We start from the raw sequence: 27,795 nt of genomic DNA, 5'->3' as shown, positions 1-27,795 counted from the left end.
AGAAGCATTGACATTCTCTCAATTTCCTTTTGGGGTAGGTGGTATCATATCCAGTTTATGGGTGAGAAAACAGACATTTAATGCAGATGAGGTACTAAGGATCACTAAGTAAGTGGAGGAGCAGAGATTTGGACAAGCTGTTTAACCCCCAGCCTTTCATTTTAGGGCAGCATCCCTTCAGGATGCCCTCCAAACTCATGAGCAAGGCCAACAAATGGCTTTTGTGATCTGGCCTTGGCTTACACTTCAGCTTCTTTTTTCACCACTCCAGAAATAGAATTTGAAGATATTATTGACAAATTTGGTTCTATTTAAAGCCAGGAAAGTAAAATTATAATAAACTTTGTTAGGGGTACAAAATATTTAGACGATGTGAACTTTAATGTGCCTACTTTTCAAACTTTTGATGTATTTTCAGCTAGTTTAATGTTCTGGAATACATTAGCCATTAAAAATACATAAAAATGGGGGCAACTGGTCAGTTAAGCAGTTGACTCTTGATCTCCGCTCAGGTCTTGATCTCAGGGTTGTGAGTTCAAACCCTGCATTGGGGTCCATGCTGGGCGTAGAACCTACTTAAAAAAACAAAAAACATAAAAATGTATATGTAGGGATTCACATTTTTCCTTTTGTCCTTGGCTCCACTATATTTTGGCATGGCACTGTCAGAGGCAGTCTTTATTTTAAATCTTAATATTTTGCTTATCATAGATTTCATATTAATTTTCACTTTTTAGATGTTATACTAAATGTTGTTTATCTTGAAGATTGGGTTTTTGGCACCCCCCTTAAGTGCCCAAGGCGAATGCCTAATCCTGGCTGTGTTCATTAGCCATATGAAATCCCATTTGCAGGCTCCTGAACACACAATGACCTTACTTTCCTTAGTTTTGTCATTCTTGCCTAGCACACTGTAGGTACTCAATGAATATTTGTGAGTATGTGAATAAGGACGCCTGGGTGGCTCAATTGGTTAAGTATCTTCCTTCAGCTCAGGTTATGATCCCAGGGTCCTGGGATCGAGTTCCGCATCGGGCTCCCTGCTCAGTAGAGAGTCTGGTTCTCGCTCTCCCTCTATCCCTTCCCCCTCCCTGCTCATGCTTGCTCTCTTTCTCTCTCTCTCTCTCTAAATAAATAAGTAAATAAATAAAATGTGAATGAATGTTTTTCCTTCTGACCTTAACACCCTTTCATCTGCCTGCCCATTGCCTGAATAACTCTTTCTTGGGCTCTTTTTAGACTGAACTGGAGTATCACCACCACCAGGAAGCTTTCCTGGACTGTCTACACCCCCTTCACCTCCTCTAAATCTGGTTAGAAGCTTTTCTGTTGCCTCCAGTGCACTTGGAGCGCAGCATGGAAAAAGCATTTCTTACTATGTTCTGAGGTACTTGTTCAGAATCAAAGTCTGCTTGCGAGCTTTTTGAGAGCAAAGACCATCATGGCTTTTTTTTTTTTTCTCTCCTGTCTCTGTATCCCCAGCCCCCAGAGCACCTAGGAGGATCATGCTCAGAGGACGGAGGGAGAGAGGGAGGACTGGAGGGAGAGAAGAATGGATGAGTGAAAGCCATCCTTTTAAAGACATAACCAGTAACAGGCTGCAAGGTGGATTGTACTGAAGGAGAGCAAGACTTATGAGGAACTTTTGCCTGAATCAAGGCAAGAGTTGATCAGGGACTAGACTGAGGCCATGATAGTGGGTTGGATTTAAGAGACATTTTAGGCGAAGAGTCAATGGAATTTGGTTGGCAATTAAGTGACTGGGGAAGTACTCAAAAGCAACTGAGGTTTCACCATTGGGTGAGTAGAAAGATGTGGGTTCTGGGAATGGACGGGTAATGCAGGAGGAACAAACCAGAAGCCTGTCACTACTCGAAGGCATTGGCCCAGAGAATGGAGAGATTGCCTATTAGCAGATTCTTATTGGATAGATGAGGCTTAATCAGCATTTATACCCCTCCTAAATTGTTCTCTACAGCCTTTCCACTTCCACTTTCCTTTTCCTTTCCACTTATCACCTGATGCTTCTCTGGTCTGGGCCACTGTCCTCTCTCACCTAAGTTCCTGCCACTGCCTCCTAACTGGTCTACCTACTTTTAGGTTTCCTCCCTTTCCTTCATTCACCACTCTGCAGCCAAGCCAAATTGAGCTACTCCCTGCTTAAAGTCTTTCAACAGCTCTCCACAGGCTTCTGGGTGAAGTGTTAATTCCCGAGTGCAATCCCTTAGGCCTGTCTCCATCTAGCCCTTGCCTCAAGATTCCACACCATCCCTAACACTCTCCCTGCTCATGGCTGTACACCAGGCTAACTGCATTTGTTGTGATTCTTCCTTGAGCCTTGCTCTTTCTCTTATCTCCCGGCCTTTGCACATGCTACTTCTTCCACCTGAAGCTCTCTCTCTCTTCTCTTTGCAGGCCATCACTACCTTTCAAGTCTAGACTTAAACATTCCATTCTAGAACTTCCTCTGGCCCTAGCTTACTTAGGCTTGGCCCCCAGCTGTATGCTCCTAAAATACCCTGTTCTTGCCTTATTCCCATGCTTGTGGCAGAAACTGCTAGCTGCCTCTCCAAAATCCATTCATTCCTCCATTCATTCCAAAGAAGAATTTGAGGGGCGCCTGGGTGGCCCACTCAGAAGGGCATGCAACTCTTGATCCTGGGGTCATGAGTTTGAGCCCCACGTTGGGTGTGGAGATCATGTAAATAAATAAATAATAAAAAGAAAAAAACAAGAATTTGAGAGCAGCAAATGGTTCAACTTAAAAAAAAAATTGGGATTTCTCAAACTGCCTAGCAAAAAAGAGCTGTTGGCTGTGCTCCTCTGGCAAAATGGAAAGGTGACCTTGGGAGAAAATAACAGGTTGTAGCAGCAAGAGGCCTAGTGATGGTAAGTCCTTGAGACCTGCCGGAAGAGCCAGATTCACTGGAGATCATTGTGACTGCTGGGCCCCCAGGGCACACTCACCTCTCCTCTGTTTACATTCATTCTTTAGGTGACTTAATCAGCCTCATGGCTTTAAATATTATCCATATGCCTCTGCTTCCAGATGTATTGATTCAGTCTGGACCTCTCCGCTGAACTCCTTTAGGGAACCCATATATCCAACAGCCTAGCAGACATCTTCACTTGGGTGTGGGCGTGGAATGACTCACTGTGTGTAAAACGGAGCTGATGTTCACCCCACACTAGTTCCTTGGGGAGGCCTCACCATCTTAGTTAATGGCACCTCTGTTCTTCCGGTTGCTCAGGCCAAAAGCCTTATGTTGTCCTTGACGCCTTTCCTTCGTAGCCATGTGTGCTCTGTTAACAAAATCTTTTGGTTCTACCTCCAAATATATTTGGAATTTAACCACTGCCTTAAAAAAAAAAAAAGATTTATTATTTTAGGGAGAGAGAGTGTTGTGAGCAGGGGAAAGGACAGAGGGAGAGAGCGAGAAGCAGCCTCTCCACTTAGTGCAGAGCCCCATGCAGAGGTCCATCTCATGACCCTGAGATCATGACCTGAGGCTAAATCAAGAGCTGATGCTGAACCAACTGAGCCACCCAAGTTCCCAGGAATTCTACCACTTGTTAATACGTTTGCCATCCTGGTTCCAGCATCATGTGGGGCCTGGATTATTGGAGTGATCTCCTCACTGGCATGTCTGCTTCTGCCCTTACCACGCCAATGTCTGTGCAAACACTGAAACCAAAGCAACTGTAGAAAAGCACAAATCCAATTGTGCCACTCACCTGCTCAAAAGCACTAGTGGTTCCCGGGGTGGCAGAATGAGGGTCCCCCCAAAGATGTCCCTGTCCTAATCCCCAGAATTTATAAGTATGTTGTGTTACATGGCAAAGAGGAATCAATGTTGCAACTGAAATTAACTGAAATTAGCTGACCTTAAAATAGGGAGATTATTCTGGATTATCCGGTTGTGCCCGGTGTAATCACAAGAGTTTTTCAAAATGGAAGATAGAGGCAGAAGGGAAATCGAAGTGATGTCATGTGAGAAAGACTCAACCACCATTACTGGCTTGGAAGGTGGTAGAAGGGGGCTAGGAGCAAGGAGTGTGGACAGCTGCCAAAAGCTGCAAAAGACAAAAAAAAAAAAAAAAAAAGAAAATCTCCCCTAGAGTTTCCAGAAAGAAACACAGCCCTGCTAACACCTTAATTTCAGTCCAATGAGATCTGCTGGAAGTCAGGCTTTTCACCTCCAGAACGCTAAGGTAATACATTAGTGTTTTTTCAATCCATAAATTCATGGTCATTTGTTACAGCAGCCATAAGAAACTAATACAGTTCCCTCTCTCATGCAAGGGAAAAGCCAAAGTCCAAGGCTGCAGATGGCCTAGTCCTTGTAACCTCTCAAGCCTCATCTCCCACTTTGTACCTTACTCACTCCTCAGCCACACTTCCCTCTTGCTCCAGGCACACAGCTTTGTGGCACGAATGAATGATTTTGAAATCCTTCATTTTCCAGAAGAAAGAGAGGAGAGGCAGTTTGCCCACGGTGCCCCAGCAGGGACTTGAACCCAGTATGCCTGCCCAGCTACCAGCTGGGAGCTATTTCTGTTGTGTTTAACTTTGACTTCGGCTTCCTCCCCAGAAAGTCTTGTGGTTTTATCTCCCCTGGCCACCTACCAAAGTGTTTAAACTCCCAACGAGGGAAGCTTTATGTTGGCCATATTGTTCCTTGCCAGAAGAGTGGCTCATTTTTTGCTGTGTGAAATTCAGCGACAGAAACATTTTCCCTTTAAAAGGCAGAGGAAGAAATGTCCAGGACCTCAGATTCTACTGATCAATACAGGCCAGTTTCTTAGGAGGAGAAGACAAACTTGGCTCTTTTCAGCCAACTGGGTTTACTGTGTGGAGCCCTGTTTATGCCCCAGGGATGCAGAGAGTGAGTTTCATGGAAAACTGGACAAATTGCTGAGGGTTGTTGGCAATTTCAATCTGAGCGCAAAACGGCCTTCCTCTTTTGCCAACCTGACATTTAGAGATGACAATGAGAAAGTGTGATGGGCTAGCTCGTAGCCACCTAGTGAAGGGCCTCGACTGGCTGGCTGTGCTGAGTTACCTCAGAGCTGATCAGTGTCCTAGTGTCCAGCCAATACATGCTGCGGTCTGTTGTGGGACTCATCTCTGGTCTGGTCAGCTCTGGCCACAAGGGCAGAGGCAACTTCTATAAAGTTTGTGGGTATGACCCAAGCAGATAGAACAGCCTCTTCTGTTGTTTGGGGCTCTGTTTTTGTCTGCCCAGCACTCCTTTCTTTTGGGAACCCCCACTCTTAGGTGGTTCTCCTGGAGTTCTCAATTCCTGACCCCTGATCGCAGGGATAGACACGTGACCCATGTCTGGGCCTTTGCAACAGTGACTGTTCTAGAAAGGGTGAACATGGATTTAAGCGGGGCCCATTAGAACCCAAACTCAAGAAGAATGTATATACTATAGGAAGGAGACTCTTCTTTTTGGCTGGGGTGGCTAACCTTGGGAGAACATGAATCTGGAATTGCCCAGTAGAGAATACTTGTTTGGGCAGGAAGCTAAGCGTAATCAGGCAAAGATGAGAAGTGAATAGAGAGTTGGTTCCTGAGGTGAGGAATCCCAGTTCACGTGTTGAGGAAGCTTCAAGTTTGTGGTGATCAGGGCTAGAGTACAAATGGCCTGAATGTTTAAAAATTAGAAATCGATGGGACACAGTTGGTTGAGCGTCTGCCTTCAGCTCAGGTCATGATCCCAGCGTCCTGGGATGGAGCCTCACATCGGGTCCTTGCTTGGTGGGGGTCTGCTTCTGCCTCTGCTTGTGTTCTCTCTCTCTCTGTCAAACCAGTAAAATCTTCTTAAAAAATCAAAACCAAAAAAATATAAAAATTAGAAATCGAGCTTTTATCTGTTGTCTACATGGACAAATCTAGCCTCATAATGGCAATTTTTTTAAAATTGGAAAACTATAGTTTTTATATGACTAAAAATTGGCAAAATATGAGGATAACTGAATTTAATTATTATTGTGCATGTGCTACTTATGGCCCATGATAACTGGATGAAAGATAAAGACCCATTTTAGGAATTACCAGATATTGCCTAAAAATCACTAGTTAGGTAATTATATAAAAATAAACACATAGTTTATGTGCCATTGACAATAATGATCTAAAGGATTAAAAAGAACATATAATTATTCTCAGAGTATCAAACTGAATATATTGCCATCAAAAATGTAAATGAAGATAAATATAACAGTAAGAATTGAATATTTTAAAAGAAAACTTATTTTGTAAAGCACAAAAATAGTAACATTAAAAGGCAAAGCAGAAATTATAATCATGAGCAAAGAATTATAAATAAAGTTGTTTAAATCAAGTTGCAGTTTTTGACATTTGTCCAAAAATGGAATAAAATCTTTATTTTTACACAAATAAATCTATTCCCAATTCTAACATCCATTCTCTTAACTTTGTTGCTGGTATAAATAATCAGTATCACATGTCTCTCATGTTATGCCTAGACTTACAAATATAGTTCAGAGTCATATAAGTTGTTTAATATTATAGTAGGTTCTCAGCTGCCCATGTGCACTTTTGTTGTGATTTTGCTAATTCATGAGTTCTTTAGGAACTGCAGTTAAAACACAAGTAAAAGGAAAATAAAAAGAGGGGTGCTAGGATGGCTCAGTCAGTTAAGTGGCTGACTCTTAATTTCTGCTCTGGTCATGATCTCAAGGTAGCATTTTGCGTGAAGTCCGCTTGTGGCTCCTTCTCTCCCCTCTGCTGCATTCCTCTCTCTCCCCTCCCCTCTCTAACATAAATAAATAAAATCTCAAAAAAAAAAAAAAAGAAAGAAAGAAAGAAAGAAAGAAAGAAAAAGAAAGAAAGAAAAAGAAAATACTCACCATTACGAGGAATGACATTGTGCTCTACAAAAGATCTACTCAATTCAGGCTGAGAGGAAGAAATCGACAAGACAGTTAATTTCCCTTTTCTGTTACTAAGGGCTCCTACCACTTCAGTCCTCTGCTCATGCTGAAGCAGTATCCATTTCTGATGTTTGCTGCAGCAAGTTAAAACCTTCATGGCCTTTGGACCCAGTAGCCTTTGTTTTGAGGACAAAGGCAATAAATGTAAAAAGATTTTTCCCTGGGACCTGACCAGTATTGGCCCCAAGAGTGGATATTTAGAATTAGGGGTAGTGATATGCTTGTGTTGAGCCCTGAATCCCAAGTGACAGAGTCACATATACGCTCTTTAATGTGTGTGTGTGTGTGTGTGTGTGTGTGTGTGTGTGTGTGTGTGTGAGAAATAACGTGGGGTCCTCTAGGGCATGGGCCTCTCTTCTCCTGCCCAGGTCTAAGAATGGTATGGAAAGGAATTCCCTGGATGGTTGACTGATAGGTCATTTGGGAGACATGCATTGTAAGGAAGACTTCCAGTTATCCCCTAAGAATCCCTGGGATGAATGGAGCCTCAGAAGGCGATCTGGAGCCAAGAACAGGTACGGTACCTCTTGCCTGTTCTGTCCCTTGCTTCCCACCACACCTGAGAAGAATGGGGTTCTTCAGTTAGGCATACTCAATCTGACTCTGCACTCCATGTGCTCTTGTTAAGCTCACTTGTTGAGGAATAAAATACTTGGAAATCAAATGTTTGGGGGCACTTGGTTGGCTCAGTTGGTTGAGCGTCCGACTCTTGGTCTCAGCTCAGGTCATGATCTCAGGGTCGTGTGATGGAACCCTGTGTCTGGCTCCGGGCTCAGCAGAGAGTCTGCTTGGGACTCTCTCTCTTTCCCTCTGCTCCTCCCCCAATATAAATAAATAAATCTTTTACAAAGGAAATCAAATACTTTAATGCTTTATTTCCTAATTGATAACTGAGTTTCAGCAAGTGCTTTAACAAGTAACTGTAGGGAACAAGGGCAGGCTGACCCAGAATGTGACACCTTGACAAACTAATTATTTTATTTTGTTTTTTTAAAGGATTTATTTATTTGAGAGAGAGAGAGAGGGACCACACATGAGCTGGGGGGTGGGAGAGAGGAGGGAGAAGCAGAAGGAGAAACAGGCTCCCTGCTCATGCGAGTCTAAGTCCCAGGACATGACCGAAGGCAGACGCTTAATGACTGAGCCACCCAGGCGCCCCATATCCTGATTATTTTAAATAAAAGTTATTCAAGAGGCAGCCTGGGTAAGAAGGACACTCAGACCCACCTCTGTCCCACTGAAAACAGGAAATAAATTTCCCCTCCCTGGACCAAGAGGTAAAGAGCCATCCTGATCACCAGAGATAGGGAATTTAGAGCTGAGAAGGCTATTTAAACAAACCTTGTCACTTTTTACTAATTTACTACCCCAGCCCAAATTCCGTTTAAAATTCCTTACTAATCGAAGCTCCAGAGGTTGTTTTCTTTGTCCTGTCAATTCCTCCTCCCTGTCTCTTTGTCTAAAAAGTGTAAACACTGCCTGTCTTGGTCATTTCTCTAGGTCTCAATTTCACTATTGGGCCTCTGTGCATTTGCAACAAGACTGCTTTTTTTTTTTCCCCTCTCCTGTTAATGTTTCGTGTAAATTTAATTCTTAGTTCAGCTGGGAGAGGATGAAAGGTAGAGTAAGAATTTTTCCTTGCCTACATAACTTAATAATAAACACACCGAAATAAAACAGAACTAATGAATGGATAAGATACTGATCTACAGAAAATGACAACACTATTTTATTTTCAAGTCAGGAAAAAATTGCCAAGATGTATTGCTCATAAGTGCCTACTAAGAGTCTTTTAAAATAAAGGTACTCTTAATGGGCACCCTACTGTAGGATAAGCCTTTAAATAAAAACAAAGGTAAGTACAGAATTCCCATTTTACAGAGAGGAAATGAGGCACAGAGAGACCAAGCACGTTGCCCAAGGTCACAGGTATTAAGCAGCAGGGGCGGTAATCCAAGCCAGGTTCATCTGTGTCCAGATTCTGACATGGTGACCACCATGGCATATCGGCTATCTATTCCTTTTCACCTCACATCCAGAAGAACCAAATAATCAACATCAGCAAAGAAAAATTTGGGAGGGCCCCTGACTAAGCATATTTATTTGTCTTATTCTTCAGGTTTCCCCCAATGATAAGTCTTATTATGACTGCAACAGCTAAGCATGTGTTAAAGTGTTGGGTTATAAGATGTGAAGCAACACTTGCTGACTTATGCTTTCCTATTGGGTAACACCTGACCATGAACTCTGGATTAACTCTTCCCTCCAACTCCAGAATGTTGATTTGTCTTATCTCACTTTTGAAAAACCAACGAAATTTACAAGGTCACTACAAGTTGAAAAAGTGCCAACAGGGCCCTGATCAGTAAGATGAGGAAACACATTGTAGTGCTATGAAGATATTTACAGTATGTTTGCATTTTGCCAATATCATTATGATTAATGAGATTTTGGCTTGACTGAGATATTTTTCATATACCGTAAAATTCACCTGTTGAAAGTGTATGGCTGATTGGTTTTTAATGCATTTAGAGTTGTGTTACCATCACAATAATGTAATTTAAGACATTGCAATACCCTAAAGTGAAACCCCATACCCATTTGCAATTATTCCCCATTTCCTCCCACCCCTGCGCTAGGCAACCACTATTCCCTTTCTGTCTTTACATATTTGCTTAATCTGAGTATTTCATGTGAAATAAATCCCATGTGATTTGTTTTTTGTTACTGGCTTCTTGCACTTAGCCTGATGCTTTCAAGATTCATTTGTTATAGCTCAGCACTTCATTCTTTTTTATGGTCAAATAATACCCCATTGCACAGATATACAGTTGGTGTTACGCATTTGTCAGCTGTTAGACGTTTCAATCATTTCTACTTTTTGGTGTGATGAATAGTGCTGCTCTGAACGTTTGTGCACATGTTTTTGTATGAACATATATTTCCATTTGTCTTAGATATATCTTTATGAATCCCGATAGCTGGGTCATACGGTAGCTCTGTGTTTAACCTTTCGAGGACCTGCTAGGCTCTTTATAAAGCAGTCGTATCATTTTACGTTCCCAACAGCAGCGTGTGAGTGTTCCACTCTACGTGTTCACCATTATTCGTTGTCCTGATTTCAGTCATCTTAGTGGCAGTGAAATAGTATCTCATTATGGTTTTCATGTGCATTTTCTTAATGTCTAATAATGATCTTCTTTGGAGAAATGGTAGCACAAATTTTTTGCCTATTTTAAATCAGATTACTTATCTTTATTAAGTGGTAGGAATTCTGGATGCCAGTCTTTTCCCAGATATATGATTTGCAAAATATTTTCTCTCATGCTGTGAGTTTTCTTTTTACTTTCTTGATGGTGCCCTTTGCACCATAAAAGTTTCTAGTTCTGGAGAAGTTGAATTTATCCATTTTTGTTCTCTGTTGCTTATGCTTTTGGTGTCATATCTAAAAAATCATTACCTCACCCCATGTCATGAAGATTTACTCTTATGTTTTCTTCCAGAAATTTTATAGTTTTAGCTGTTACATTTAGGTCTATAATCCATGTTGAATTAATTTTTGTGTAAGGTGTGGGGTAGGTGTTCACCTTCATTCTTTGCATATCGATACCAGTTGTCCATTTTTTGAAAAGACTGTTCTTTCCCCCACGGAACTGTCTTGTATTCTTTTTTAAAAAATCAATTGACCATAATGTGGGACTTTATTTCCGGACATTAAATTCTACTCTATTGATCTATATCTGTCCTTATTCAAGTCCCACCCTGTCTTGATTATTGCAGTTTTGCTGATTTTGAAATCACGAAGTGTGAGTCCTCCAAATGATCTCTTTCAAGATCATTTTGGCTCTTCTGGGTCCCTTGTGTTTTCATAGGAATTTTAGGATCAGCTTGTCAATTTCTGTCATGCAGTAAAATAAGTGTTTTTCTTACTTTTCCTTTTCCTTGTTACTTTTTATATTCATTCGGAGTAATTCTTCTGTTTCATTGTTTCCTTAGCTTCCTAAGTCCTTAATACTAACGGAACACTTACCTCTCTGCCAATATCTCCATTGCCTCTCAGCACATTTGTTCACATCATCTTCTTTAAAGTATCCTTACCAGGGCCTTCTGGTGGGCTTTGATCAGAACTAGTCACGCTCTACATTCATAGTGTCACCCAGGGTCCTCTCTCAACCAGTCTCTTAGATTGCCTTCACCTCTCCCCTACTCTGGATCTCCTTTTTCCCATCTTTCATGTCTTTCTCTTTACTCCCTCGTTTTGATGAAGCACATTTCTAGAACCTTCCGAAGAAGCTGTGTCATATATGAAAATGTCTCTATTTTGTCCTCATACTTGATTAATGTTTTAACGGCGTAGAGAAACAATTTTCCCTCACAATTTGGAAGATATTGCTCCATTCTCTTATGGTGTTGTTTTTAGGAAATCGTAGGTTATTTTAATTGTTTATTTGCATGTGACCTGCTTTTTCCCCCTGGGAGCTTATAGGATCTTCTCTTTGCTCCTGGAATTCTGAAATGTTACACTAATGTGATCAGAAAGAGTCTGTTTTCATCCTAGGCTTTCAACCAAAAGCATGTCCTTCAGATGACGGCTGCTTCCCCTTAAGTTTCTTGGTTTTCTCTTCCTGGAACTCATGTTATTCAGATATTGGAGCTCCTTGTGTGCTCAACTAATTTTCTCCCCCTCTCCCTGTAACTTTTTAAATTCTTTTTACTTTTCTCCTCTAAGAGTGCTGCTCAATTTTATCTTCCAAACTTTCTGCTGAGGTTCTAATTTCTGACTCAATGCTTTTAGTTTCTCAGGGATTTTTCCTCCTGTCCTTTGAATACTTCTCCTCTCCCATTTTAATAGACTCCAGTTCTCATATCATGATTGTAATATCTTCTTACTCTCTGAGTTAGGGTCACTTTTGAAGGTGTCTTCTCTCTTGATAGTTCCCTCAAGTTTTTGTTGGTTTGTTTACTATTTATTGTAGGCCCTACTTTTAAATTAAAGCCTTTTTTCAGCAGTCAGGTAGTCCTTGGCTGTCTGCACACATTTAAGAGATGTGGGCAAAAAAGCTGATGGGATTATTGAGTGTGCTGGGAGCCCTGTAGATTTTGAGATTTGCTATAGGCTGATCTGAGTCAGCCATTCTCAGGGTAATTGCTTATGTTGTGTCTTTTTCTTTTTCTTTCCATTTCTTTCTTTTTTTGAGAGAGAGAGAGACCACACACATAAGCATGGCTGGGGGATAGGAACAGAGGGAGAGGGAGAGAGAGAGAGAATCCTAAGCAGGTTCTATGCCCAGTGCAGAGCCTGACATGGGGCTCAGTCTCACGACCTTGAGTTCATGACCTGAGCCGAAACCAAGAATCAGACATCCAACCAACCAAGCCACCCAGGTGCCCTGCTTATGTTGCTTCTTTAGATATTTTGTCTGGGGCAAGTCAGATTCTTCAGAGAATGCTCTTTGGTTCTCCTCCCTTGAAGGTAAAGACCAGAATGTCAGGGTTCTGGGCACTGAATGAATGCGGAAATCAGGAGGAATCTGGTAAATTGGTGTGTACACATTTATTTGTGATCCATGTGTTTACTACGGCATTCCTGCCCTCCGTTGTGTTTTACTCCTTCAAGGGTTACAGCCCCAGTCTTCTGCCTGTGGCTGGGGATGGGGTGGGTGGCAGTTAGCGGTATTGTGGAGTGATAGAAGAAACTATTTCTCAAACAGCTTTCAAGCAGTCCTCCTCATTTTTTAAAAAAATATTTTATTTATTTATTTACTTGACAGAGATCACAAGTAGGCAGAGAGGCAGGCAGGGGATGGGGGGACGCAGGGTCCCTGCTGAGCAGAGAGCTCCATGCGGGGCTCCATGCGGGCTTGATGCGAGGCTCGATCCCAGGACTCTGAGATCATGACCTGAGCCAAAGGCAGAGATGTACTCACTGAGCCACCCAGGCACCCCAGTCCTTCTCATTCTAATCTCCCCACCTTCACCCTCATTTCTGGTGTTATTGATGCCACCACTTGCTGAGTTTTTTGAATTTTCTTCCTATATTCTATTCTGTTGTGTTGACTCTTAGCTTTCCCCACTGCCAGCTTAGCACTTGGCTTCTCTCTGCCTTTTAAGTTATCTGTCTGCTTTCCAGAGTTTTTATGTTGTCTCCCAGCCTACTCTACCTGTCCTTGTGGGTTTAGGTCTAAACAAAAAAATAAAAAATACAAAATAAATCCCTTAAAGCAGTTTTCAGTGAGGTTTGAAGAGGAAGCAAATTAGATGCCTAGGGTCAATCCATTATCTTAACCTGGGAATCTGATAACCATTTATTTTTCCAAATACCAAATGAAAAGTGGGTAAGGGTAGTAGAGGCTTGTCTTCTTTTCATACACCTTTTTCTCCTTGGATTTCGTTGCTCTGGCCTCCCAGCTTACATCTTAAATCTTTATTTTGGTTTTCTTTGCTGCCTCCTCTTCCTCTCTCTGTGTACTCTCCATAATAGGGACCTCCAGATTTGGGGCCTCAGGACTCATCTCTGGCCTTTCCATCCTTCAGGTCCTCCAAAGCCCTTATCAAGACCCTGCTTTCCAAGCTGCTCCTTGACCCCGTCACTGTGTCTCATTTCCCTGATTGTCTCCTTCATAGCCCTCATCACTTTCTGAAATGGTTTATCAACTTATTTATTCTCTATCTTTCAGCAGAATGCAGACTTCTTCCGTGAGGGCAGGAATTGCTTCTGTCTTGTTCACTGCTGCAACAAACAGTATCTACCAGATACATAATAGGTTCTCAGTAATATTATCTGAATCACTGAGTGAAAGATCTGGGCTCTCCCTACATTTCTTCACCTTCGTCTTACATGTCTTCCCTCTCTGTTCCTATACTTCTCATGTCTAACCATGAGTAGTACACTGAATACTAAGACTTTATAACTCAGGGCCTTTGTATAAGCAGTTCTCTCATAATGGAGTGCACTTGCCTTCCTGCCAGACTCGCCCTTCATTCTTGAAGACACTCTATCCCCTCCCCAGGTATTCAGTACCTACTTCTGTCCTTGACGATCACTCTACAGGGTCCTTTAATTAGCTGGTACACCTGTCACTCCAACTAGACTGTGCTTCTAGAAGGCAGGGACTCTATCTTAGCTGTTTTTATTATTCCAGACACAGGAATTCAAAGTGTGTTGAATGAATGGTTTACATACATCTCATATATGTGAACTCCTGTGGGTAGAAGGGCACACTCCAGCTTACAACCATTGGCTCTGAAAGGCAGACCTGCGTGCATGCTTTTCTCGTACAAGCTAAACAAGAGCTTTGACCATTATTGGATTCATTGACAAGTAATGGTTTATTAAGAGCCTTGTCAGGGTTATACAGACGTATTTAAAAGAAGTGCATTTGAGGACCTGAACACATTGATCAAATAAACCAATGGTGGTCAAAACTCTTTTCCTGGAAGTCTGTAGGAATTGACCTAGACGCCCATTCAACCCCCAAGGAAATTCTGTTCTCAAATTTACTGACGCTCCTTTCCTCAAACCGCACTTGGGCTCATTACACCCTCTAATACCTTTGGATCAATTAGTGGGAGATGCTCATGTCTTTCAGATGTTTTTACCCTCACTGTCTCACTTCCCGTCTCAGACCAAAATATCTCTGGCCTGGAGACAGTTCATGAGCTGGATGAGAACATCAGTCCTGGCCAGTTTAGACCACGTACATTTTTATAGTCTATAGTTCCCATCAGAGTGAGAATAATTAAGACTCTAGACGGATGAGTATATGGTTCTTCCCACAGAATTGCTTAGCTAGGAAGCCCTTTCTTCTTCCACGTTCCTCAGTGACCTCAAATATTTATGGGGCTGGAGATCGGGGGTGGAGCCCTTTCTTAAAGAAGAGAAGCCAAATTGAGTGTGACCAAGAACGCTTTCCCACCTCCACACTTCACTCTCTATTCACGTATCCTAATGAACAAAACCGACACATATTTCCAAAGTAATGTGAAGTTTAGGGATCTTCTACTCTGAAACTGTTTCACAGGTCCCTACTTCGCAAAGGACCCTTAAAAGGATTTCCTATTTCTTTTAACCACAAGGCCACTCCCAAAGGCCGTGCATAGCCCCCCTTTATTTCAGAGCTCAGCGGTCATAGTAAAGCTTGAACGAACTGCGCTCCAGTTGTGAAATCAGAAATTCTCATGCCCTCCACTTCAGTCCTGACTGCTCATTCTCCTGTCAAAACCACAAAGTTTCGGAAGAGACTTTAGAGCCACAATCTGTTAGAAGCAACAAAAATGAACAAAAAGTTTCACTTAGGAGAAGGCTGCTTGAAGAGAGGCAGAAAGGGCCCGAGTCGCACCCCCTCCTACTTCCCTCTGCAGCCGGTCAGTCCTCCTCCTCCTCCTCCCAAGGGGGCAGAGAGAGGCCAGCAGCCTTGCTCTGACGGAATTTCCTTCACCTGGAAATATAAAGAGAGCGACCACTTCCAAAGGGTTTTTTCGTCAAATAACTTCAGGAAATCAGTCTGATTTCCCTCCTGCAGATCTGGAAACCTCTAATACGCTCATGTGCGCTGGGATTCTCAGTGGAGAATGTGGGGTGCGGACTTCCCTCGCGCCATTGGATCATGGAACGCTTTCTTTCCAGACCCTCTCTTTTCCGGGTTAGTGTTCTGTGGAACACACTTTGGGAAACGCTGCCTGACCAACTTTACAAGAGTCTGATTCTGGGTTTGCACATGAATTCATGCTCCTTTATCCCTATACGGGAACCCTCTTCTCAAAGAACAATCACTTTTCAAGAAGGGGGGATGTTTGTGCTTCTCAGAGCATCTGTGGTTCAATTCATGCTGTTTGGCCGTAGCTAAGCCATATCCTTCAATGTAGCTTTACAGTAATAAAGGTGATATTTTATTTTTTTTAAAGGTTTTATTTATTTATTTGACAGAGAGAGACACAGTGAGAGAGGGAACACTGGCAAGGGGAGTGGGAGAGGCAGAAGCAGGCCTCCCGCTGAGCAGACAGGCTGATGTGGGGCTTGTTCCCAGGACCCTGGGGTCAGGTCATGATCTGAAGGCAGGTGCTTAAAGACAGCCACCCAGGGCGCCCAAAGGTGATATTTTCATTTCCATCTGTTGAAGCCCTGTATCTCTCAATGTGTTCAAAACTCGGGCAGAATTTCATTTATTGGGTTCATTAAAACATCATCAAGACTCATTAAACTGGCGTCCCTCCAGACACATTTTGAAAAACACTGCTGTAGGTTAATGGGGGGACTGCCACAGAGCAGAAAGCAAAAAAAAAAAAGCAAGACCAAATCAGGAGCTGATTGAGGTGAGGGAGACCTGACCGAGCCCAGGAAAGACATGCTGGGGACTTGATCCAGGGCAGTGATGATTAGAAGAGAGACAAAGCCACGGAGGGTATAGAAAGGAGGGCAGGACTTGACAGCTCGTGGCCCTGGGCAGAGGGGAGCTGAGGATGACATCCTGATGGCCTCCTTGAGTTACCGTGGGGTTGGAGCTGAATGAAGAGGAATAATGGGGGGAAGGTTGGTTGTGAGCTTTAGCTTAGCTGCGTGTCCTCAACTTGGAAGGGGAGAGGAGGAATAAGGAGGACAGAAACTCTGAGTCTAGGATGACGCTTTGGAAAGGAAATCCTTTCCTGGGATTGGGGTGGAAAATTGGGAGGACAAAACATGTGCCAAGAGAAGCCTCCTCTTTGCAGTTCCCAGCCAGACCAATAGCTGAGGAAATGATATTAGTAACTTTGCAAAAAAGAAGAGATTCTAGGGGGCGCCTGGGTGCCTCAGATGGTTAAGTGTCTGCTTTCAGCTCAGGTCATGATCCTGGGGTCCTGGGATTGAGCTCCCAGTCGGGGTCCCTACTCAGTGGGGAGTGTGTTTCTCCCTCTCCCTCTTCCCCTCTCCCTGATCATGCTCAGTGTCTCTATCTCCCTCTCTCTCTCAAATGGATGAATAAAATCTTTGGGGGATAAAAAAGAGATTCTAATTCAGGAGGTACTTTCTGACCTTATGTTTACACCTGCCCCTCTGGTGTCTACCTGTGTCTTATTTCTGGAAGTTATTCTGAGCAGATCTGTAGAGGCTCATGCCCCTTGGCCCTAACCTGCAAGAACATCTGGGAATATGTTGTCCCACTGACTTAGCAGGTTATGTTTGCCGGAAACCCCGGCTAAGCACGAGCAGACTTCATCTCATTTCTGTACCCTCTCTCTCACAGAGGAGCTACAAAGATCAAATGAGACGACAAATGGGAAGCAGCAAACACACTGCTTGGCACAGTCTAGGTCTGTCCTCATCCTTCTGATCTCCATAGCCCTCAAATGCGCCGGACTGCCCAAAGGGTCACCTTAATAGGGAAAAACATCGACATGGTCCCAGACCAACTTGGGTATGAGTTCTGGGGATAACAATTCTGCCCTCAGAACATCACAGTGAGGATTCAGTGTGATTCCCCATGAAGAGCCAAGTACAGAGCCTGGTACATAAGATGAGCTTGATTCACGACAGTAATCGTGTAATTATATTATCATTAATAATATAAAAGAGGCTAAAGAAGACAGTCATTTCAGACGTGATGGACTAAGGCTTAACTCCAACCCCAGATATTCAAAACCAAAATGCCATGAAACACTTTTCACACCCTAAAAAGGGAACTTGCTTTTCATTTGCGTATGTATCCTTGAGGCTCTACAAAGAGTCTGTGTTGTGGGCTGTGCATCCGCTGGTCACCCATATTTTGCATGGCTTGTCAGGAATATCTAGTAAACTTGGCCTAGAGTTCAGCACGCTACAAGGTAGGGTGAGGTGAGTGGTGACCCCCCCCCCCACAAAGATATGTCCAAGTCGTAATCCCCAGTGCCAAAAACGTGACCACATTTAGAAAAAGGGTCTTTGCAGATGCAATTAAATTAAGGATCTTGGGATGAGGTCATCCTGGATTAAACAAGTGTGCCCCAAATCCAATGACAATTGTCCCTAGGGGAGAAGATGCAGGGAGAAGGGAAGAAGGCCATGGAAAGGCAGAAGCAGAGGTTGAAGGGATGCAGCCACAAGGCACAGAATGTCAGGAGCCACCAGAAGCTGAAGGAAGCAAAGATTCTCCCTTAGAGGCTTAGAGGGAGTGTGGCTCTGCTGACACCTTTCTAGACTTGTGGCTCCCAGGCTTGTGGTAATGTGTGATGGCAACCACAGGAAATGGACACATAGAGGACAGAAATACACTCGGGCTAACTTTGACAACAGGAAAGGTGGAGAGAGGGCACCTGGTCAGGAGGACACGGGGGCTATCGTGGGTTCCGAGGACAGGAAGCTCAGGCTGGCCTCATGAGGATGGAGGACCAGGATGCAGAAAGGTGTGAGCAGAGTCACTCTCTTGTTTGTGGTACTTGACCTCCCCACTCCTGTCGTCTTCTCTCTCAGCCTGCAGGCTGGCTCTCTCTGGTTCTCTGTGCGTGTGGCCAAAACCATCACCTGACCTGTCCTCAGAGCACATTTGAAGCATCTAATGGACCAAGAGGTGTCTCTGTGGCTTGATTCTAAATTCCGGGGACAGAATCTCTCAGCCCGGGTTCAAATCAACTCTTGCCCAGGGGTGAGATCCCATGTTTCAGGGGCCCTCATTTGAGGGTAAGGGGGCTGATGGCTGATACCCTGGGAGGTTTTTATTTGAATGCCAAAGACGGTGTGAAGGGCAGACAACTTCCATCTATCCACCAACTTGATATGTCAGAGAGATTCTGACCTTCTTTCCAGATCTTCCTTTCTGCATTTAGACAATGTTCTGAGCCTTCTAACCTTCTGTTTCCTCAAACCCCTCTCTCTGGCGTAACCACATCATATTATTGGGGTGGGGGTGGGGAGAGCGGGAGAAAAGCTGTCCATTAGATTCTCTTCCTGCTTGAAATATGAGGTTAATCTTCTGGAACAAAAGCATTATTGATTTTTATCTATTGTAGTCTTCTCCTGAAACAACAAATGTGTGCTACTATTAGTAAAATATTTGGCTTGCTTTGGACTCAAATCTCAATTTTTTAAAATTCTTGTTTATTATTTTTCTCATGTTGTCTTGGAAAGGCTCCTTTGGGCCAAGTGGCACAGGAGAGATTTGGAGGTTGAAGGACTTTGTTCACAATGCTTTTGATCCCCACAGCAAAGCTTCAGACCAAACAGAAGTCCAAGCCAGACAGGAGTGTGGAGTCTGGAGAAATGGGGTCTGGGGAGACTCCTATTCCTTGAACTTCATTCATGACCCAGAGGGAATTAGTTGAGTGCATCCTAGGGGCTGGACATCGAGCCAGAGTTGGATGACAGAGAGCAATGACCTGGACATGATTTTCATATGGAGACTATGGCCACGGGAGAGGCAGACAAGGATCAAAGGAAATGATGCAGGTGAGTGCACCATTGCAGACTATCCCAAGGTCATGGAGGAGAAGGACCTGGCCCGTGACAGTGAATAACTCAGGTAGTTAGCCCGAGGGGTCAGGGAAGGCTTCTCCAGGGGAGGCACATTTCCAGAGATCTGAAGGGTGAGTGGGTGGTTAACCAGGGGAAGCTGATGGGGGTGGGGAGGGGACGATCTTCCAGGCGAAGAGAACCCTGCGTGCAGATACTCATTACGCCATCCAGCCAGAAACCCATAAACTGTAAATGAGAGATCTGCCTACACATGCGGACCCACGGAGTCGTGTGGATGCCGACATCAGGCAGTGATGCTCTAGTTCTTTGCCGTTTGCGGGGGCCAGAGGCTGCACGAGGTTTCCCACCACGTCCGACCCGGTGCAGGTCTCCCCAGAGCGTGGTCAGAGACTCCCGCCTCCCTGGCCCCCTTGAGGGCCCCCGGGGGTCTCGGTGTCCACATCATCTAGAGTGTATCAAGGAGCTCGCAGGGTAAAGGAGCCCAGACAGACAAGAGACAGGAGATTCTGTAAGAAAGAAAATGCTGAAAGCAGGAAGGGAGAAGAGGGAATCGGGGGCGTGGGGAGACGCCTACCTGGGATTCTCCCATTGGGCATCCGCCAGTCCTCCAGAATGGGCCTCCTGGTGGAGTGAGTTTCTCACCCCCGGAGCAGGAATCATGTTGGGAAAAGCAGAGGACGTGAGTAGGGAGCCCATGGCTTCCCAGGATACTTTCTTGACCACTCGCCACGGGCCACTCCTTCCTGCAAGTCGGGAGCCTGGGTGCTTCTCTCTCTCACGGCGGCTTTAGAGTGCCTTGCTCCCCCTTGCTCCCTGTCTGTCTGCCCCCTGGATGCTGTGTTTCTCGAGGGACAGGGTCTCTCCCAGTGTTTGCTGCGTGCCCAGCACCCGGCATTCACATGCTAAGCATTCGATCAATATTTATTAAAGGAATGAATACATGGCCCTTATTAATTTTCAACTACACTTTAGTCCTCAAACATTCTAAAGCTGAACCATGTTGCTTAGAAATAGATTGGGGGAGGGGAGTGCCCAGTTGGCTCAGTCGGTTAAGGATCCAGCTCTTGGTTTTGGCTCAGGTCGTGATCTCAGTGTTTGGGATCCTGTTCAGCACAGAGTCAGTCTGCTTGGGATTCTCTCCCTTTCTTTCTTCTTTTCTTCTTCTTCTTTTTTTTTTTAAGATTTTATTTTTTATTTGAGACAGAGGGAGACAGAGCACAAGCAGAGGGAGTGGCAGGCAGAGGGAGAAGCAGGCTCCTCTCCGAGGAAGGAACCCCATGTGGGACTCGATCTCAGGACCCTGGGATCATGACCTGAGCCGAAGGCAGACTCGTGAACAACTGAGCCACCCAAGCGCCCCAGATTCTCTCCCTTTCCTCTCCCTTTCCCTCTCCCTCCGCCTCTGCTCCTCTCCCTCTGCTCTCCCCCTCCCATCCCCCACCATTCGTGCACAGGAGGAAAATAAATAAATACCTTAAAAAAATGAAATAGATGAGTGGGACTCGATGAGGGATATTGTTCGCACTGCCTTGGACCTGGTAGGTACTCAGGAACTCAATGGTGACTTAGCAGCTCAGTGATTATAAAGATCTCCATGCTAATGCTCTGGGACTCCCAGGTAGCACAGCTCCTTTCTTACTGGCACTGATTTTGTGACAAAGCAGCCCTTGGAGGTAGCATTCACACACCCTTGAATGATTTACTGCAGGGAGACCCAGATCTCCTGTGACCGTTCTCTCTGTACACAGAAGTGTACACGTCTGCTCTTCGATGAGAGATAGGACATAGGTTTTCGGGTCCCATTCCTAACACCTGTAGGTCAGGACAGCTGGTTTCTCTACATGTGTGTGTGCGTGCCTGCATGCATGTGTGTGTGTGTTTGCGCATGTGTTCGGAAACGAAGGTTGTACATCATTCGGCAAGGGCAGTTGGGTTCCTGTATCTCCTCCTTGCATAATAAGTGCTATCAGTTATGGCAGACAAGGGTGGCAGAGGGTGGCAGCTTGCCAGGATGGTCTGTGAAATTTGGATAAACAAACATCAATATTTATCAGAGCTGCTTCTGTGTGCTTCCTCAGCCGCCGGAACGGGGAGCCCTCCCTGTGCTTGTATATAGTTTTCTCCTTGTGAGATAAATGTTCGGGGCCATTAAGGGGGAAAAATATTTGTACTCCACTTCCCAGCTACGTAGGCTAATTTACTGCACGAGGAGGCCTCGTAGTTCATTAATAATATACAAATACAAACCAAGGGAAGAAATTGCCTTCCTAATTGACTTTGGAGATGCTAATCTGAGATTCTCCGGCTTTAAATACGACCCAGCAATGGTTCTTGTACCCCACACCTTGGAGAAGGCGGAAAGCCACCCAACACAATGTCAGGAATCATTGCGTCTGGACTTTATCTACAAGACACTCACCTCCAGGGGTTCTCTCGAGGCATCTGGAGGTGCCAGACATGAAGGAAAGAGACAAACAGCTGCTGGGGATAGACTCAGCCGTCCTAGACTCAGTAGCCCAGATGTGCTGCCGGTGAAGGCTGGCCAGGCCGTGCAGAGTGTGCTGGGCTGGGCCAGGTCGGCCAGGGTGTTGCTGGGTCGACTGCTCCCACCCAGATTGCTGTTTTGAACAGAGAAAGTAGTATTAGGCTCAGCTGACTGGTCCAGCAGGGAGCCAAGCTCATCAGTCTTAAGAAACAAAATCTCTGGGGCTCCTGGGTGACTCAGTTCACTGTCTGAGTGCAGCTCAGGTCACGATCTCGGGGTCCGGAGAGGGAGGCCTGCGTTGGGCTCCATGCTCGGTGGGGAGTCTGCTTCTCCCTCTCTCTCTGCTGCTCCCCCTCACTCACACGCATGCTCTATCTCTAGTAAATAAATTAAGAAAAAACCCCAAATCTTCCCCGTTGACATCCCATGTGTCTCTTGTCCTCTCTGACCATGCCTCCGGAGAAAACGTGGAACTTCTGTCAATTTATTCGTAACGAACTGGGAGGTAGTAGAGTTGAGCAGTGAGGTTTCTCAGACCAGCCTTGATGGTCACGTGGTCCAAGTTTGAATGCTACCCATTCTCTCTCCCCCTGCAACCACCAATCACCCATCCCTACAAGTCTGGAGCTGGAAGTTCAAGTTCATAAAAGTGACCTAGGCATTAGCGACCTTGTCATCCCCTTTGAGTCTGCAGGAGCCTCCAGGTGACGATCTTGGCCCCTCCTTGAAGAAGTCACTTATCCGTGGCGTAAGGAACCACACAGAGTTTTCTGTGGATTCCATAGGGTAGACAGAAAAGAGCCTTTAAACTGCATGCCCCAACACGTAGAGCCTTACTCCTGCTTTACTTTTCTATCTCCCCAAGGTGCTCCTGGATTGCTTTGCCTCTGAACTTTTCCTTTCTGACCTTGCCCTTTGGAGTCCTCTAATTCATCTCATTCTTGCCTTTCTGGATTGAAAGAATAGAAGAAAGAAGATCAGATCTGGTATGTGAAATTTGAAATTCATTTTTCTGTTCTGTAAAATGGGCATAATAATAATTCCTATCTCATAAGGTAAGGAGGAGAATTAAATAAGATTTAGTAAACGTGGACCTTAATGTTTTCCCAACAAGACCCATGAAGTCAGTTTAACGGGTTGTCATCAAAATTTTCAAAAATGGAATAGAAAATATCTGAGGGCATTGCTTGTAGGAGGGGCAAATTTTATTTTGTGAATGTTTTCTTTCAGTTTAGTGTGTGGATGTATATGTGTATGACCACTGGTAGATGTAAAATGAGTATTTTACCGTAAAAAAGTACTGGTAAAAAGTGCAGGAAATATGTGTCATTAACATTTACCTTCAGTCTTGAGGAGATGAGCTCTGAGACTTAGGCAGCCATGACCATAATGTTGAAAAGATTGGAGACAGAGATCCAGCCCCATTCCCCTGCCCCCACCAGGAGGCTATGACACCACACCAAAGGCCCATTCTGCCAGCCCTGGGACTTAATTCTGTCCACAAATATTTTTGTTAGGGACACCTGGGTGGCTCAGTCATTGGGTGTCTGCCTTCGGCTCAGGTCATGATCCCAGGGTCCTGGGATCGAGCCCCTCATTGGGCTTTCTGCTCTGTGGGAAGCCTGCTTCTCCCTCTCCCACTCCCCCTGTTGTTTTCCCTCTCTTGCTGTCTCTCTGTCAACTAAATAAATAAATAAAATCTTTTAAAAAAAATGAAAAACCTAAAATATTTTTGTTAGGCTCACATGGAATTTATATAAAAAATTTTGAATTCATTACTATCATTTAAAAATCAGGAGATAGGACAGAAAACTCTAGATTCTCAGCGTTTCTGAAAACTTGGGGAGATTTGGCCACATCCAGTATCTTTCCTGTAGTCTCTGTCCTATCTGCGTCCTTACTTGTGTCCTACCCGGGCCCTGGAAGCACAGAAGGCTTATTCCCTGACCCAGAGGCTCGAAGTTTGTTTTAAAGAATCGCAAAGCTGGCACGTATCCAGGATCTCCTTAGCTTCAAACCCTCATTTGCGGAGGGAGGAAAGAAGCCAGTGAAGGAGGAGGTGACTTACCCAAGGTCACATAGATCACCAGTGATACAGCTGGGAGCGGTACCCCCGTCTTCTGGGTCTGTCCTCCCGTGGAGCTCTTGGGAGCAGGCAACTACCACCCTCATAAAAACGGAGGCTTTCTTAAGAGATGCGTCTGGTTCACAAAGGTCAGCGGCCCTCACTTTTTCCCTCTGTCTCGGCCACGGCAAGTGTTTACCTTGCAAAAATGAAATGAGAACCAGAGTGGTTCCTGCTTGTCTAACAAGGTATTTACATGCCTCTGAGGGAGGAAGACAGCCGGGCAAAGGCGTTCACTGTGAGCGGGAGCTGGGAGAAGGTAAGAATCTTCAGGACTGTCTGGCTCTTGATTTAGCTGAAGGATGGAGAAAACCAGTTTGGAGTGCGTATCTCGTCAAGCACGATCACAGACAATGCCAGCGTCAGCGTATGACGTCTGTATGTTTCCAGATCACCCAAGAGGGACGGTGCAGGGTGGCTCTCATGGGCCATTCTCAGAGTGGGACGCCACCAGTGCTGCACCCAGGGCCAGGAACTTAATGGCTGGTTTGGTCATTTTTAATGTTTAATTTTTTTCTTTTTGCTTTATAAAAATAGCCAAATATACACAAAAAGTACAAAGAATAATATAACCAACCTCCATACACCTCACTCAGATTTGACATTTATCAAGATTTTTTTACATATGATTTTTAATTCTTATTTGGTGTATAATGTATATACAGTAAATGCATAGAACTTACGTGTGAAGTTTGATGAGTTTCTAAATGTGTTGTAAAATAATTTCATACAGAAAGTTACAAAAGAAAAATAGGAAGAATATCCACATTCTCTTCAAAGAGATCCCCAAATGGCAACAAATTACCACATTTGCTTTATTATACAACACACACACACATACACACACACACATTTTTCTGAACCATTTGTTGGTTGATGTGTTTTGCCAAATATTACGCCCATGTAATCATCACTCAAATCAAGTTACAGCATATTTTCAGTACTCCAGAAAGTTCTCTGGTGCTCTTTTCCACTTGTCATTTTTCATTTCTCTTTATTCATTTCATTTTCATTTCAATTCTCAATCTTATTTTTATCATCCTAGACGAGTTTCGCCTGTTCTTGAAACCAGTGCACATGGACTCACCCTCCACTTTGTTTTTGCTGAATTATTTTAAAGCAAACCCCGGATCGCATGTTATTTCATCTCTACATAATTTGTAAGTAATTCTGAAAACATTTTCTTACATAATCACAAAGCCAATGAGATTATGTAAAAAGTCTTCCTAACAAGCTGCTGTGATTATCACCACTTTCCAGGTGACTGTTCAGCCTCAAGAAGGCGGGAGGTCTAGCCCAAGGTCACCCAGAAAGTAGCTGGGTGGGGGTGGGGGGGGCAGTCTTCCTCCAGAGCCCGTCCTTACCGTCTGGGCTGTCGGTCCCAGTGGAGGTGCTTGCTGCCTCTGGGGAACAGGAAAGTTTGGCACCTCTGCGGACCCTTTCTTTGGCTCCACCCCCAGCACATGGCTGTCCAGAAATGCATTCACAGCGACCCTTTGAGCACACCTACCCGCATACACACTCACTCACACCAGCGTGTTTTACAAATGCTGCCTGCAGCTTCTGGCTTCCCCTCTTTGGAGACAGAGGAAAGGGACCACTCAGGCCTCCAGTGGCTACACAGACTCAGAGGCAGATGTGCTTGAAAGCCGCTGAGAGCTCCCCATTCACCAGGACCTAGACGTCACCAAGGTGCTACGTCAGGTTAAATGATCAGAACACAGAAAAGATCCACGCCTTTAATATTTTAGATCATATTTGCAAATAAGTACTCGTAACGCACAGACTCACGTGGGTCAAAAAACAACAACTAGAACTCGCGACAATCTGTTCTTCCAGCAGACAACTAGGCAGAAACAAATCAGAGTATTTCTGCGCACCGGCCCCAAAACCAAGCACAGAACTCCCCAGGAACAGACAACTTACAACTTACCGTAAGCCCAAATCAGCTGCTAGTAATCACGCTGCTATTCGGTCTCATAAACTGCAGGGTCTGCATAGCAACTAGGTACATCAAAGACTTAAATGTTTTCCTAGATCGAACTCTATACCCTTCCCAGAGGACATACTGGTAAAAACAGCCTTATTGTTTGTTTCTAAAACAGAGCTGGATGGAGCTATTCAAAGGGATATGAATTTTCAGCAAAATGTATTTACTGGGGCGCCAGGTGGCTCAGTGGGTTAAGCCTCTGCCTTCGGCTCAGGTCATGATCTCAGGGTCCTGGGATGGAGCCCCACATCAGGCTCTCTGCTCAGCGGGGCGCCTGCTTCCTCCTCTCTCTCTGCCTCTGCCTACTTGTGATCTCTGTCTGTCAAATAAATAAACAAAAATCTTTAAAAAAATGTATTTACTAATTATTTAGAAATAGAACCTCCACCTCCCCCACCATCATCTCCTCTGTTCTCCACATTACAGGCCAGTTGAACATGAGGTTTTCTAGCTGTGTTTCTTTTCTAGGCACAGAGATCAAAACAAGGACTGAGGGTGGGGATGTGGGGGATAGAGAGGGATGGGTGAAGCCGCCTCATCCCTCTCTCACAAGAAGTTGCCTGGCTCCTTTGTAACTTGTTTTGCATACTAACTTCTGTACGGAGATTGCCTTTGGAAAGCCCCTGGCCTCATGGATCTTCTCTATTTCTGGCACTTGACGTGCTAAGGCAGTCACCACGAGGATGTGTAATTACCTACATCGTCGGCGCCCTGCAGAACTGGGAAGGGGCCTCGGGTCCTGCAGTTGTAGATTCATGTCTGATGCTCATACACCTGTCACCTGGTGCTGTTTTCTCTCTCCCCTCTCCCCAGGGACTTCCTGGTGTCCCGGGGGAGTGAAAGTATGATATTAAATGGGACCTCACAATACATGGAGGCTTGAGAGGTCTTTAAAAGTTCTGTATCTCCTCCTCCTCCTACTTCCCCTGGTCGTCATCATTATTATAAAGATACATGCTGTTTGAAAAATTAGAAAAACACAGAAAAGTAGGAAGAAGACGAGAAAAGCTTTCATCAGCCATTGCCTAAAGGTAAGGTGTATTTTCATTTTCCAAATTTAAAAATGGATTTTAACGTAGCTTAGCTCACACAGTATGTGCAACTGTGTACTCTGCTCTTTTTACAGACCTTTTCAAATGCAAAGCCTTTTTACTGACTATGTAATATTCTATTGCAGGATTGGACTGAGATTTCCACCCAAGAGGGAGTTTGTAGGAGCATTTTCTTTTCTGTGAAAATTGCTTTAAGCGGTTCCAAACATTTCACCAGAGAACTCACTCTCCTCTCTCTCTCTCTCTCTCTCGCAGACAGGAATCAAGGAGCCCTTTGTTTTGCACACAGCCTGTGCTCACCACGGTGGAGAAGCCAGCCACAAAGAATACCAGCTAAGAACGAACTTACTGTAAACTCTAGCACAAGACTATTCACGTGGAGTGTGGCAAGTGCAAGGCTGAGTTCTGTGACCGAGAGAAGTGTTCTCAAATTCCCCCCACCTACTGGTCCTGGAAAACCTCTCCCTCTTGCTTCTCTGCCATAGATCACGTCCTGGGAGCAGGTTCAGAAGCTTACTGTCCGCTCCTCTCATTAGCCCTATGCGTGCTTCAGGCTCTTGGAGCCTTTCCCAAACCTTTAATATCCACCTGCCCCCTCCCCCCCAGAAAAGGCCCCTGGCTCTCCCGGAGCCACCAGGAGCCATGTTCTAAGGTACAGCACTCTGGAATATCATGCCAAAAAAGGAACGACCAGAATAGTTGCTTGATGCCATCCCTGCACTGGGCTTTGTGCCAAAGCATTATACGTTTGAGATTTCA

At 44.6% G+C, this 27,795-nt stretch overlaps 1 long non-coding RNA gene across 2 annotated transcripts in view; it reads left to right on the top strand.

The window, feature by feature from the left end:
- The window catches only part of LOC116879197, a 31,814-nt gene extending 4,487 nt beyond the window's left edge, over positions 1-27,327 (top strand). The window contains exons 2-4 of one of the 2 annotated variants that reach the window (XR_004384982.1): positions 22,735-22,855; positions 25,040-25,154; positions 27,296-27,327. This is a non-coding gene — a long non-coding RNA (uncharacterized LOC116879197). Of the gene's footprint in view, positions 1-22,734; positions 22,856-25,039; positions 25,255-27,295 lie in introns of both variants that reach the window. The other variant, XR_004384981.1, reaches the window with a different exon arrangement.
- Positions 27,328-27,795: the final 468 nt, after the last annotated feature.

Source organism: Lontra canadensis, unplaced genomic scaffold (genome assembly GCF_010015895.1).
Source record: "Lontra canadensis isolate GAN:19392208 unplaced genomic scaffold, GSC_riverotter_1.0 scaffold3, whole genome shotgun sequence".
NCBI lineage: Eukaryota > Metazoa > Chordata > Mammalia > Carnivora > Mustelidae > Lontra > Lontra canadensis.
Note: the sequence above shows the minus strand (reverse complement) of the source record. Positions and strands in the feature narration are given on the sequence as shown.